The 15,539-nt window shown below is 38.8% G+C and overlaps 1 pseudogene; it reads right to left on the bottom strand.

Annotated features, from left to right (window-relative positions):
* Positions 1 to 5,883: 5,883 nt before the first annotated feature.
* LOC100685657 lies at positions 5,884 to 6,371 on the bottom strand (annotated as a pseudogene).
* Between the last annotated feature and the right edge of the window lie 9,168 nt (positions 6,372 to 15,539).

The following is a 15,539-nucleotide window of genomic DNA, read 5'->3' on the forward strand; positions in this document are numbered from 1 at the left end:
GGAAGTATTTATTTTGTTGTTGTTTGGCATCATTTTTCAGTGTACACAGAACATGAAGAAAAATGTATATTCAGATTTTTAAAATTGTTTCTCTCTGAAGCACTGGGTGCTGTCCTTGCTTTGCATGGTTTTGAGGTTCATAAATTCTACTTACCATTGTTAGTTAAGATCAGTCCTCCCCAAAATATTCAAATCTGTTACCTAGGGGTATTAACTGTGACAAATTGCCATAAAATACAAACTTCACAGCTAGTTCTTTGGTTCACAAATCACCATAGAAATAACCTGTTCATAATAATCAGTTACATTTGTGTACTTTGACATCTGGAGGTGATGGTCACTTCCCATCTTTTGTTCAGCTCATGCAGACCACAACCATTCATTTGTATTGCCTTCTTTCTCCCAGTGATAAACTAAAATGACATTTTACAAAATGGGCAACAGAAAAAAGGAATTGGCTAATAAAAATATGAGTTCAGTAAAGTAAGAACCCAAAACTGGAATTTAAATTCAAATGTAATATATATGAATGGAGTCCTAGAAGAAATAGATCGCCATGGGAATGTTGACATTGTCATGGTTTCAGAGACTTTAGATATGTAGTCAAAGAATTTTATTAAAGGTGAACTTATCAACAAAAAGAGGAAACTAACTGTTACAAAAAAGATGAAGAGGTTTCAGAGGAAGAGCTGTCAGTCAAATTTCACATTGATAAAATTCTCAAAGATGTTTCATGACAATGAATATTTACAGATAACATATTAGAAGTTGACCCAAACTTAGAAAGAACTATGGTAATTCACTGGGGCTTAGAAAAAAAGAATGTTCACTTTACATTGTAAATTATAATGTGAGAAGAAGAAAGTGAGGCTTCAAACTACTCTTTTATATTGAGTGTTTAATATGTAGGTATACATTTAGGAAAGAAATATAAAGTTTTAATTCTCAATGTTTTTATAGAGTTTAATCTGTCCAAGATAAAAGATAAATAGAAAAATTTCACCAAAAACTATGAAATGGAAACAAACAATCTTGCAATATGCAGGTAACTGAGAATCAAGTAAAAACAGAATCTAACACTAAGTCAAATTGAACACAATTTCATGGCTAAACTTAACGTAGCTTTTTAGGTGAGGTAATCTTCAAAAACCATTAAATCATCAATTTTAAATTTTATAACTTTTTTAAAGCTCTCTGAAGGAATTCTGTTTAACCAAGAATGTCATCCAATGGTTGGTTATTAATTGTTTTATTTTTTTTCAAAATTTTGTGAATATGGTCACTTTTATTTTAAAGCATATAGTTAAAGTAAGAAAGGATTGAAAATGAGTTATTTTCATTTTATAGATGTGTATTTTACAATTATACCTTGTTTTAATAACAATTTAAAAGAAGATATCTGAGGAGTTTGATGACATGTTTTAACAGATAAACCTTAGCAAATGTTTAAGTATCTACCATTGAAGCTCACTTGGTTATTCTTTTTTTTTTAATATTTTATTTATTTATTTAGTTAGTTAGTTAGTTAGTTAGTTAGTTAGTTAGTTAGTTAGTTATTTGACAGAGAGAGGGAGAGAGAGCACACAAACAGGGGAAGGGGCAGAGGGAAAAGCATAGTCCCCACTGAGCAGGAAGTGGGCCCCACAGTGCTCGATTCCAGGAACACAGGATCATGACCTGAGTCAAAGGGAGATGCTTAACCAACTGAGCCACTCAGTTATATTCAGATATACTTCCTATTATTTATTATTAGAATAGAATTTACAAAAATTGAGAATAACTGATGATAAAAGATTTTAGAGCTCACAGTTTTCGATTGAATTATTTTATGTAGTAGCTAGTCAGATAAGCATGCAAAAAATATTGACTAAACAGAGGAATGAATAGATGAATATTTTTATTACATTGCAAAAATCATTAACAGAAAAAAAAGGAGGGGAGAAAAAAGATAATTCCACTAGAAAAAGTATGAAGGCAAAGTATTTTGTTTCATGGTGTGTCTGCTAAATAGAACCAAGAAATAATTTTATTTTCTATACTTTGAAACTTTCAATTTTTCGCAGTTGGAAAAAATACAGTATCTACCTTCTCATTGTACTAGTTCAAATGCAACAGTGGTGAATAAATTATAACTAAGAAAAATATTAGTTTGAATTAAATTTTTTTACTTAAAAATCCAGCACTATTTTGGATCTTTGACAAATATTGTAAAGTTGATGAAGATTAGGTATGAAGGCCATTAGGTGCCTCAATGTAATTATATTTAAAAAATTACAATTACAAATGGAATGATCCTACATACATAAGCTGCATTTCAACTCTTATCCTCCTTGAAATTCTTAATAGGAAAAGTGAGGAAGTGGGGAAGCATTTAGTGGGATTGTATTTGGAGGAACACCAGTTCCCTTCATTATCATGAAATGTCAGTCCTAGAGCTATATCCACCAGGGAAATGGCTTCATACTTATTTGTAATGGCAGCAGGGAACCCACGTGTGGCCATTGAGACACATGCCACTATTTCAATGAGAAATAGAATGCTACAAGAAGATGTACCATCCTGTTAAAATCACTGCTCCCTACTGAATTTTTAGAGACAATATAGATCTAATTTCCCAGGGAAAGAACATTATCTTCCTAAAAGTAGCATTCTAACCTGAAAAAAAAAAAATGCAGAAATTCATGGAAAGCTAAAATTCAAAATTTAAGACATGCTGTTTCATTGGGCTAAACTGGAAAATCTATAGTAGGACTTGTTATATGCTGCTTCTCGTTACAGCTTGAATAAATAAACACAATCTTATAAGAAGTTTGAATTTTTTAATAAAACTTTGAAATTTGATAGAACTTTTATTTTCATGATTTTCCAGATCTCAAATCATGTTTAATTGAGAAAAATATTTTTAACAAAAATCACCTTTGAATTTTCTTAATTCATGTTGCCTAGCAACTTTTTACTTACAAAATTGTACAGTGGTTTCTACTGTCATATGGATTTTCTCAAGGGTTATACACAGAGGTTACTGTCTCCTTGTGTGAATGTATTTTGATTATTTATTCTTTCCACTAGTAGGTATACTTTCCTCCTGACAAATATGTCCTATGCAATATGACCTAGTTCAACTTAAGGAGAAATTAAAAGTCTTTGTGAATGTTTTAAATAACTATTGATTGAAACAGTAGAAAAAATGTATTCTAATTTGAACTTTGCTTTTTGCTATCTATTTGCTTATCCGTTAAAATTAAAGACAATGATTCATACAAATATGTAACTTAGCTAGCAAAAGGCAAATTTTCCGGTGGACAGAATAGAGAAGGGCTGAACTCCAAGGCTGACAGGAATCAGAACTGAATTCCCTAGGATGCCGTTCACTGGGTATTCTGTGATAAGAACCTGGAAACCCTGTATCCCTGCCATGCTACTGGTATGGGAACTTTCCGCTTGGACCGAAGATGATCTGTGGAACCTCTTGAGGGCCTCTGGCTGTCTTGTCTTTAGGTTATATAGCGACTTCCATGATTAGAGTGATGACTTGGAAAATTAGTACAACTCCCAGGAAGAAATACCCCTTCCACTTGGAATGGAGAAAACCTGAACCTTCACCCTCCCTGGTGCATTTCATCATGGAAACTAGGAAGAATAACTAGGAATGGCAGTAGAGGAAATTCAGTTTGCAATAAAGAGATGTCAAATCCTACAAGAGCAAGGCTTTAAAGAAGATTCTGGTTTATTTCAGTTAGAAGGTCAACGACTGAAGGCACGTACACCAACTATTAGAAATCTTTCAAAGAAAAATGAAAATACTGGTAGGTTACTCCATGAGACATAGAGGAAAATGGGGGTTTAGCTATGCTTCAGCTGTATATTAACAAGTTGGATTCACAAGGCAGGTAAACAGTATTTGGATGCTTATTGGTTACAAGTAATTGCTCAGGTATGGAAGCCTTCAATATTCAAAATACCAAAATTAAATTGATATGTCATTAAAGAGAACACAGAATAGCAAATGATGTAGAGGACCACAGTTGATTTTTTTTTTTTTTTCTAAATTTGATACTCATTCTTCCAGAGGGTGTTAAAACAGATTGACTGCAAAGCTCAGGACTATGGCTTCATTAAATCTGTTGAAGTATTCAATTAGCAAAAATAATAAAAATGAAAATCAAACTGTATTATGGGCAGAATGCAGGAAAGTTGGAGAATACTATCTTAAAGTCACTCCATACAGGGCTTAATATGTCAAACCACATTATGAAGCAGAAATTTAAAGCAGCCAACAGGGATCCCTGGGTGGCACAGCGGTTTAGTGCCTGTCTTTGGCCCAGGGCGCCATCCTGGAGACCCGGGATCTAATCCTGCGTCGGGCTCCCAGTGCATGGAACCTGCTTCTCCCTCTGCCTGTGTCTCTGCCTCTCTCTCTCTCTCTCTCTGTGTGACTATCATAAATAAATAAAAATTAAAAAAAACTAAATAAAATAAAGCGGCCAACAAGCCTAGAAGTATGAAGATTTTCTTCTGTAACCTCAAGTAGAGAGAAAACTCCTAAAAAGTCTCCTGAAATGCAGGTTGGGTCCTATATTTAGTTCTTTACACATTTAATTTAACTGCAAATGTTCTGACTTGAATAGGAGACCCCACTGAAATAAAAGCAAAGTCAACCTCTGAAGAAAATGTTGGGATAAAGTGTCCACATCCTAGATTAAAAACTGGTAAAATACTATATTTTCCATTTTGACTTATTTAATACAAATATTGTTTTCTGTTAAGCAGCTACTGATAGAAAAATTTAATACAGTTTTCTCATTTAAAGAAATGTTGAAATGAGAACAAAAACTATTTCAGCTCAGTCTTGATATTGAACTGTATTACACATACCAAAAATATTAACTCTAGGGAAAAAAAAGTCCCTGTCATTGGAAACTGCCACCCAAAATACACAAATAAGTTTTTCAATCAGTAGTTGATCATTAAGTAACAGAAAATTATTTCAGTTGTCTGGACATATATTCTTCGTGGGAACGAACCAGTAAGTTCACAAAATGGTCTAAGCTTATATTAAGTAATTAATGAACACATAAGAACCTATTTAAAATAACACAAATCTCATTTTAATGGACTCTTTTCAAAAATATTCATTAGATTCAAGCAGTTTGTGACCTTAGTTAGTCCAAAGAATGAGAGATTTACCTAAATGTTAATATTATGAAAGCTAGCAGGTGTGCTATCCAGAAATGTGCCTCTTTAGCATAAGGATTTAAAAAAATATGATTGTTATGAGAAAGAGTAGACACAGGAGAAGCTCTGAAAACAGAGTGGAAGCCACTCCTTACATGGAAAACTTACATTTATAGAGGATATGTCCATTGTAAGCATATCTTCCTCTCTGTAACAGAAGGGGAAGGGTGGTTCTAAATCACAAGAAACCCTTTGGGTAGACAAGTTTGCTTAACAAAACGTAACACGTGTTTACCTTACTTTTCCTGATAGCTACATCCTTCTCTCTTTTGTCATTAGCTGAACAAGAGATGTATGTATGTATTTATTACAAGAATTCTTCTTATTTATTCTACAGAGTAATGATTTAAATTGAATACATTTGGCCACAGTAAATATTTGACATGAAAAGTAGTTGTATCAGAAGAGGTATCAGAAAAATAGCAACTCATCTGACACATAATAACTAGAAAATATTTTTCTGTCTGACTATTTAAGTGTTACATATCCTGAGAATGTTATACACCGAACAAAGTACTACCTATAATTAAATCCTGTCTGTACATCATCTGTTTAAAAAATGTCTAAAAATCATCTGTTAAAAAGTGTACAAATCACCTATGTATTAAACATGAGTCTTACATTTTGTGAAGAATTTAAACAAATATATCAAAAAACTAAATTTAAGTGGCTCCTATAACAGCTATTAGGTTCAAAAATATATGGTTTCATGATTTCCTGTAAATTGGGAGTTTCCACTGTAGCTGTCACTTGCTCTATGTCATTTATCTGTTTGTTGAGGTTTTCCTCTGTTGAGTGGGTTTCTTCAGAAAAGCAGATTTCCAACTTCATGTTTAAATGCCTGCTGGAGTTTTACTCTTAAGCAAAGACCACTAAGGGTTGTCAAAGAGCAGTGAGGTATTGTTAGCATAAACTTGATGATAACCAAATAGTCTTCATTTCTCTCTGGAACCTCCACACTACTTTTCCTTGCCACTTCCAGTTCCTCTAGGGGCCCCAGATTTAATCAAATCATAAACATCCAGTGGTTTCTCTTCTATGACCTGGGGGTGCTGGGCAGCTCCCCACTCAAAGAGACAGGAGAGCTAGGGTACTGTGCTCAGTGTCCAGGAGAGCAGCCAGGACATCAGCTCCATTCTCATGCTCCATCATCCCTGGTGATGGGGGAACAGAGGACTAGCTGAGGATAAAGCACATTGACAAATCCTTGAAACTGAGAGTCTATGAACCCAACTGCCTTGATGTGAATGCTTTGCTAAGGGCAGAAGGCAATCTTAGGCTAACTCCCAGGAGCCTGTAAATCTACTTTAACATATAAAAATTCCTTTAGAAATTTCCTTTATCTCTAAACCCCCAAGATACATGTTGGCAATCATCCCCCAAGCACATGGCCTACCAACATACATCTCAAGGGTCTCATGACTCAGGTTTTATTAGACAGTAATAAGTAATAAGTAATAAGACATTTTCCCAACAACAGCTAGCCCCCTCAAGTCCTGGAAACCTTGCTTACAAAATTCCTTAGAGAGTTCCCTATCCTCAAACTCCTCCTAACTCCCAGGTATATACTAAGCCACCCCTCACAGGTCTGGGGCAGCAGCTCTTCCTGACCAGGGTCCTGTCCCCATGCTTTAATAAAACAAACATTTTGTACCAAAGACGTCTCAAGAATTCTTACTTGGTCGTTGGCTCTGGACCTATTTTCCAAAACTTCATCACCTAACAAAGGTCCCACCTGAGCCACACCATCTCTCTTGTATATGGTGTTGTGCCCAAGATTGCGAATCCGAGGAACCACTAAGGAGCTGACACCAATGCAAGTACATGAGGGTTTATTAATAAGTTCGAGCTTAGGTCCAAGTATACTCCACACAGTGGAGCAGAGACTTGGCCCCTGAGGTGGGTTCCAGCTGGGTTTTTATGAGCTGGTCTAGGGGATTTCCAGAAGGGGTGGAGGAATTTCTCAAGCTCTGTTTACATTCTGACATGGGGCTTTCAAGGGTGTTAAACTGCCCCCCCCCCCCCCCACTGAAGTAAGGTAAAGTTCAGCTCTCATTCACAGGGGCCTGAGATGGCTGTACTTGTGCTAACGCTGAACTTAAGGTGGAATGGCCTTAATTTTCACGGCCTCCACATTTCCTCCTCTGAGAGGAACCTAAAGAAGGACCCAATCATGGGTCTAGGTGGCTCTCAGAGTGAGCCAGGAGGAATGATTAAACCAGGATTCGAACCAACCTTGTTACTGTTCTCGTTCCCATTTAGATCCCAGTGAAGAAGCAACATTCCTCATTTAAGGCAGCACATGCCCCCCCCCCCCCCTTGTAAGAAGACTAAGTCTAATCCCTTTCTGTTTTGAAGGAAAACCTCAGACTAGGGAGTCTTGGAGGTGGGAAGTAAGTGAAAATGGCATAGTCTTAGCTTTAGGGTATTGTCCTTGTCTGGTTGGCTTTTCCATTCTAGAACAAAGTCCTTGAGAATGGCGTGTGGGTCAGCTGGCCAGACGTGGGTGTAGTGGACCCAGGAATAATCCTGTCGACCTTGAGAGCAGTGGGAGTGGTCAGGATCATGATGTAGGGTCCCTTCCAGCGAGGTTGAAGTGTCTGGTGTTGGTATCTCCGGACTATACACCCAGTCACCCGGCTGATATCAATGGGGGTCCTGGGGTGGCCCAGTCTTGTAGAGGGCCCTCAGCTTAGGCCACACCTGTTCATGGGTTCATTGTAACATTTGGAGGGAGAAAAGGAGTTGGTGATCATCAAACTCAGCAAGCACCTCAGGTTTTAAATTGGGAATAGTAGGTGGAGGAATACCAAACATGATCTCGTAGGGAGTCAGTCCCATCTTATGTGGGGAGTTCCTCACCCTATATAGGGCAAAGGGGAGGAGAGTCACCCAGTCCCCACTAGTCTCCAGGGCTAATTTAGTTAAGGTCTCCTTTAATGTTCTGTTCATCCTCTCTACCTGTCCTAAGCTTTGGGGCCTATGTGCACAATGTAATTTCCAGTCTGCCCCAAGTACTAGGGCCACTCCCAGTGTTACCTTAGAGATGAATCCTGGGCCGTTGTCTGATCCAATCTTAACAGGAAAACCATACCTCAGTAAGATGTCTTCCAGCAGTTTCTTGGTCATGGTCTGTGCTGTTTCATGTTTGGTGGGAAGATGCCTCTGTCCGTCCTGAAAAAGTATCTACAAACACTAGTAAATACCTGTATCCATATTTTCCAGGTTTTACCTCAGTGAAGTCCACTTCCCATAGGCTCCTGGGCGGTCCCCTGGGAGCCGGGTGCCCAGGTTAGACCCATGGGCCATGGCATTAGTTAACTGGCATGCATGGCAGCTTGCCACAATCTGCTCGACTGTTGCTTGAGAGTCTTTAATAATGATCTTTGCATGTTGTATGAGGTCTTCCATCTTCCTTGTTCCCATATGAGTACTCCGATGCATTCTGGATAGGACTCGCCGTCCTAGTTCCTCTGGCAGGATGATGCTGGAGTCTGCGGCCCTCCCCCAGCCACGCAAGCACTGGGTCATAAGCATTTGATCCAGTGTAAGTCAGCATCAGTATATTTGGGGGTGTCGGGCAGGGTCGGTCCATGGTTATGGCTGCCCCCACATATCTGATTCTTTCTTGGACAAAACTGCTGCCATCCATATACTAGGTGGTGTCTGCGTTCTGCAATGGCTGTTCCTGGAGATCAGCTCTGATTCCATGCACCTGTGCCAAAATTTCTTGACAGTCATGCAGAGTGGGTTCCCAGTCTGGGTTCGGGAGATGAGAGCCATCGGAGGGAGATGAGACCCTGACAGGGTCTGCCCCTGGCTTTAGTTCTATGTATATGGCCGGTTGGTGCCGGGCCAGCCCAATTCCCCCAGTTTCTGCCCATGCTTGGGGAAATTCCTGTAGCCAACAGTCAATGTCAGTCATTGGGGCTGAGGGCATTCAGTGGAGAGGATATTCGTCTTCTAAACTCAGGACAAGCACCTGAATCAGGTGTCCCTTCTTGTTTAGGATTTTTGCCCCTTCGGGGTTGAAGCAAATTTGTGCCCCCATCTTAGTGAGCAAATCCTGACCTAACAACGGGTAGGGACACACAGGGATGACCATGAAGGAGTGGAATACCTGGCCCATGCCGAGATCCACAGTTCTTTGGGTAGTCCATGAGTACTGTTTGGTGCCCATGGCCCCTTGCACCCATGAAGTCTTGTTTGCCAATTTCCCTTGGGGTTGTAATAAAACCGAATGTTGTGCCCCAGTGTCCACTAGGAATTCAACGGTTGCCCCTCCACTCTGAGAGTTACCCTGGGCTCGGGGAGGGGTGCCAAACCCCGACTCCCCTAGTCGTCCAGGTCCTCTATTTCCAAGATCTTCGCAGGGGCCTTAGATCTTTTGTTAGGGCAGTCTTTCACCTAGTCGCCCTTTACTTTGCAGTAAGCACATTGGTTTTTGTTCAGTTTAAGGTGCCCCCGACAGGAACCAGGGCCATCCTCCTTACCTGTCCCTGAAGCCAGCTTCTTGAGGTGCCTCCGTCTTTCCCGTGGTTCATCCATGGTTGTGGCCAGCAGGATCTTGGCCAGGTTTCGGGTCTGCCAGTCACTTAATTTGGTTTGTTGCTCTTCCGGACTTTCTCTATTATTATAGACTCTTTTTGCTACTATTACTAAGTCCTGCAAGCTCTTCTCTCCTAGTCTCTCTACTCTTTGCAATTTTCTTTTGATGTCTGGAGCTGCCTGGTTAACAAAGGCCATGATAATTACAGCCTTTGTTTCTGGGGCTTCTGGGTTCATAGGGGTGTACTGCCTAAAACCTCCGTGATTCTCTCTAAGAAGGCTGCTGGACTCTCATCCTTACCTTCTTACATCTTATACCTTGGCCAGATTGGTAGGCTTGCACTCGGCAGCCATGAGACCTGCCATTAGAGTCTGGTGGTGGACCTGGAGTCTCTCCTTACCTTCACCAGAGTTGTAGTCCCAGGTGGGGCAGGGTAAGGGGAAGGCAGGGTTTATGAGGTCTGGGTTTTGAGTCGGCTGTCTGTACTCTCCCACAATAGACTTCCAGGCTTCCACCTGAATTTGTTCTCTCTCTTCGGTGGTGAAGAGAACCTGCAAGAGCTGCCAGCAGTCATCCCAAGTAGGCTGGTGGGTAAAGAGAACAGTATCTAAAAGCCTGATAAGATCTTTCAGATTATCAGAGAACTTTGCATTCTGGGTTTTCCAATAGTGATTTATATAATTGGCACCAGTGATTTATATAGGTGGAGAACGGCCAATATAACATTGGCTGTCTGCCAGTCTCATTGGGGTGCCCCATGGCGCGGAGGGGAAGGGCTGTGGAGTCAGCTGGCCCCATATTCCGAGGTAGGGCTGCCTGGTGGGTTGTCCACGTGTCCCTACTGCTGGCTGGGCCCGTGCACAGGGACTCCCTTGTCAGGGAGGGGTGGAGCCCCTTATGCAGCCCCTGGTGCCTCCAATGGAGGGGCAGAAGGGGGAGGGCGTGCCTGGTAGGGTGGCGGGAGAATCAGGTCCTCTGGAGAGGAATCCTGCAAGACCCGATAAAGGAGCTCTTTGGTCTTAGAGTTAGTCTCCTTCTCCGCTTTCTACAGGGCTAGAGTCTTGGTAGGTCCTCCTTTGGGGGGTAAAAATGGTTTTAGCTAAGGAGGGGGATTCTCGATCATGTCCTGCCAGACCAGGATGTAGGGCACCTGCTCATGGTGGTTGTCTGGTTTGTCCCTGAAGATCACGGCCTTAACCTGTAAGATAATAGGTAGGTGGAAAGTTCCTTCTCGAGGCCATCCCACGTCAAAGGTTGGCCATTCTGACATGCAGTAAGTTTGAAATTTCCTTCTCCTTTTGTAAACAGTTATGACAGTTAACAAAGACACAGAACACAGACAAATGCACAGTTAACAAGGACATAGTAACACAGACAAATGTTCCAGTGCACTGCAGAGACAAAACCGAAAGTAATCTGAAGGGCTGGCAGCCGGCCCTCCTTACAGATGAGGACCCCGTCCTCCAGGCGGGGGGGAAGGGACGTCTCCTCAAGACCCCCGGTCGACCAGCCCGCCAGCAGGTCCGTCTAAGCCAATGCCGACCCAATACAGACTGGAATTCTTACAGGTAAAAATACAGTATAGAGCTCTCAGGGAATATGCACGCAAAAGGTGGAGAAAGTTGAGTGCACTCACCAGGTGTGAAACCCTCCGGATGGGGTCCTGGGGGTTTCTCGGATCTGGAGGAGCCTCCAAATGTTGTGCCCAAGATTGCAAATCCGAGAAACCACCAAGGAGCCGACACCAATGCAGGTAAGTGCACGAGGGTTTATTAACAAGCTCGAGCTGGGTCCAAGTACACGGGACACAGCAGAGCAGGGACTTGGGCCCCGAGGTGGGTTTCGGCTGAGTTTTTATGCGCTGGTCTAGGGAATTTCCAGAAGGGGGTGAGGAATTTCTCAAGCTCTGTTCTCATTCTGATATAGGACTTTCTGCCTCGGGCATAAAGCTCTGTTCTCATTCTAATATGGGGCTTTCAAAGGCGTTAAGCTGTTTTTTTTTCTGTTATTGAAGTAAGGTAAAGTTCAGCTCTTATTCACAGGGGCCTGAGATGGCTGTACATGTGCTAAGTGAACTTAAGGTGGAATGGCCTTAATTTTCTCAGCCTCCACAATGGTATTTAAGCTACCGGTTTAGAACACATCAGGGAGTTAGGCATTTTTCCCTGGATATTTCACATGTACACATGAGGTATACATGTGAATGAACTACTTTTCATTTTTTTTTCTTGTTAATCTGTCTTTTATATGAGAATCTCAGCTAGGAATTCAGAAGGTTAGAGAGAAAATTACTTTCCTACCCTATAATTCTTAAATAACTAAGTAGGAACATGCTTCTTAATTTACAATGTTCTTTTAAATATGCTCTTAATTTTTAGTTTACATCCTAATCCTAGTATTATCAATTAATATTATGGTTAAATAAATATATTTACTGAGTTTTAACTCACAGTTATTATATAAAATCAAAATTATTTTTCTAATTTTGAATTTCGTGGAGTACTTATACTATTTATTTATTGTATGTAAAATTGCTATTTTATTTTATTTAATAAAATAATTAATTTAATAATAGTTGTTATTATTAAATTAACAAATAATTAATTTATTAATTAATGATTTATTTTAATAAAGTTGCTATTTTATTTTATTTTTCTTAGAGAGAGTGGAAAGAGGATAGAGGGAGAAAGAGAATTTTTCTTTTCTTTTTTTAATTTAAATTCAATTAACAAACATAGAACATCATTAGTTTCAGATGTAGAGTTCAGTAATTCAGAAGTTACATATAACACCCAGTGCTCATCACATCATGTGCCTTCCTTAGGAGAGAAAGAATCAGATTAATGTACATTCTTAGATGGTGTAGTTATTGCATTCATAAAGTGTAATCTACATGATATCTGAAAGGATTTTTGAAAGATACTGAAAAATTTCCTGGTAAAACTCCAGAAGAGAGGACTGTCTCCTCTTTTATTGCATAATTTGGTTAGTGAATGCCCACTTTTCCCTTTTTCTTATTTATAGTAATCTCTGTTAACTCTCCATAATTTCTACTCCTTCATTTATCTATGTTTGTTTTTGTGGAAAAAAGTATTTATTTATGATATATTTCAATTATGTTAGCATTCCCACTTAACTTTAGCATCAAACTACTTTTAAGACTATTATTGGCAATCTAAGTATTTGATTTCTTATGAAGGAAGTAAATAAAAAAGAAAAAGGTTAGTTTACACAGTTTACAAAAATTGTCAAGGTCTTGTAAAGTACACTTTGTAGTTTTACCTTTCTGACTTTTAGAAAGTTAATAACATTTTATTCTTTCATCCTTGCTCCATAAATGCTGTCTAGTGAAATAAATAAATTATAACTTTTTTATACAATTTTGAAGTGCTTAAAAATAACTCTAATAAATTAGCAAAAATGTCTATTAGAAGTTAAGGAAAGATGTCATAGCAAGAGAGCTTTAAAGAACATGTGGCTTCCCTACCAGTATTTTTTGAGGCCTGGACCAGAATAAAATAAAATTACTAAGGTTCATGTGTCCGTTTAAAGGAGGTGCCTTTCTCTAACTTGGCCAGGGTGAGTAGTGTGTACAATTGTTCTATTGAACTTAGTCAGTTATTGCTATTTGAACAACATACGAAGAAAGAAAAATACAACTTTGGAGAAAAAAGCATCACAGAGCATCTTGTTAAAAAAGAAAGAATAGGCTGAAAACAGAATCGCTTGCCCCTTCCTCAGGAAAAGAAGGCATGGCTGTAATTTCTGCCATTCCAAGGAACTTGACTTTTTAACCAGTCAATCTGAAATTGCCTGATCAGAGCTAGTGAGGTAATCTGCCTGATAGACACTCTTTCCCCAAAAGAAGTAATCTTACCTGAAATAAATCCTTTCTTTATGACTTCCTGGTCTCATCCACTTTCTGCCTTTAAAAATCTTCTGTTTTGTACATTCCTTGGAGCTTCTTTCTACTTCCTACACTGGACACTGTCCTATTTGTGAATTGTTGAATACAGTCAATTAAATCTTTAAATTTCATCAGTTGAACTTTGTTGTTCAACAATGTGAAGGAAAACAGACTTTTCTCAAAGTGATTAGATGTTGTAATTGAAAAAAAAAAATTGCTGTCATCCCTCTAGGTTCTTGTCTGGGTCTCTGTCACAAGAGATTAACAAGAGAAAAACAAACAGAACTGTATTAACATGTATGTCTCATATATGCATGAGAGAAACTCAGGGATGTGTAACGCTAAGGAGTGTTTATATCTTAGGCTTATATAATATTGTCAACTAAAGAAAAGAGATTTGGAGCTTCTGGGTAAGTGAGGTGACTTGTGGGAAGGTGATAGGGCAAAGTCTGGTAAACAAGAACAAAGTTTGATAGATTTAAGACAGTTGTATTCTCCATTGATAAATCTTTTATGATTAAGTCATCTTTCTCTACCTAATACAGAGAGAGATATACATTTACAAATGGAGATTTCCCTTATAAATGTAAATTTCCTTTAAAAACAAGAAACATGATCTACAGAATTTTTTGTGTGTCTGCTATTAATATAATCAGTTCAGAATAATCTTTAAGCCAAAGAGACATATTTTTGAGTGACATAAGGCATACTTTGGAGATATTGTGGATTTAGTTCTGGACCACTGTAATAAAGCAAGTATTATAAGAAAGTGAGTCAAATGAAATTTTTTTTGTATTCCCAGTGCATATAAAAGTTATGTTTATACAAAAGCTGTAATCTCTTAAATGTGCAGTAGTATTATGTCTAAATAAGCAATGTACCTATCTTAATAAAAGAATTTCTGTGGGCAGCCCAGGTGGCTCAGTGGTTTAGTGCCACCTTCAGCTCAGGGCCTGATCCTGGAGACCCAAGATTGAGTCCCACGTCAGGCTCCCTGCATGGAGCCTGCTTCTCCCTCTGCCTGTGTCTCTACCTCTTTCTCTATCTCTCTGTGTCTCTCATGAATAAATAAATAAAATCTTAAAAAAAAAAAGGATTTCTTGTTAAAATGCTAACCATCATTTGAGCCTTCAATGAGTCATGATCTTTTTGCTGGTCGAGGGTCTTGCCTTATCTTGATGGCTGCTGACTGATTAGGGTGGTGGTTGCTGAACTTGGGGGTAGATGTGGCAATTTCTTAAAATAAGACAACAATGAAGTTTGCAACATCCATTGACTCTTTCTGTCCAAACAATTTCTCTGTAGCATGAGATGCTGCTTGATAGCATTTTAACCACAATAGAACTTTATTTTTAAAACTAGAGTCAGTCTTCTCAAACCCTGCCACTATTTATCAACTAAGTTTATGTAATATTCTAAATCTTTTGTCATCATTTCAACAATCTTCACAGCCTCTTCACCAGGAGTAGATTTCTTCACTTTCTTTGCTTATCCATGAAAGCAACTCCTCATTTATTCAGGTTTTATCATGAGATGGCAGCAATTCAGACCCATCTTTATGTTCCATTTCTAATTCTAGTTTATTTTTGTCTCCATTACATCAGTGGTTAATTCCTCCATGAAAGTCTTGATCGCCTAAAAGTCATCCATAAAGGTGGGAATCAACGTTTTCCAAACTCTTGTTCTTGTTGATATTGAGATCTCAATCCATGAATCAGATGGCATCTTAATGGTGGATCCTTTCTGGAAGTTTTAAAATATACTCATCAGAGAAATTATTCCTAGCAGCTAGAGCTCTATGATATGCCTTTCTTTTTTTTAATATATATTTTTTTATTTATTTATGAT

This window comes from Canis lupus, chromosome 31 (genome assembly GCF_011100685.1).
Source record: "Canis lupus familiaris isolate Mischka breed German Shepherd chromosome 31, alternate assembly UU_Cfam_GSD_1.0, whole genome shotgun sequence".
NCBI lineage: Eukaryota > Metazoa > Chordata > Mammalia > Carnivora > Canidae > Canis > Canis lupus.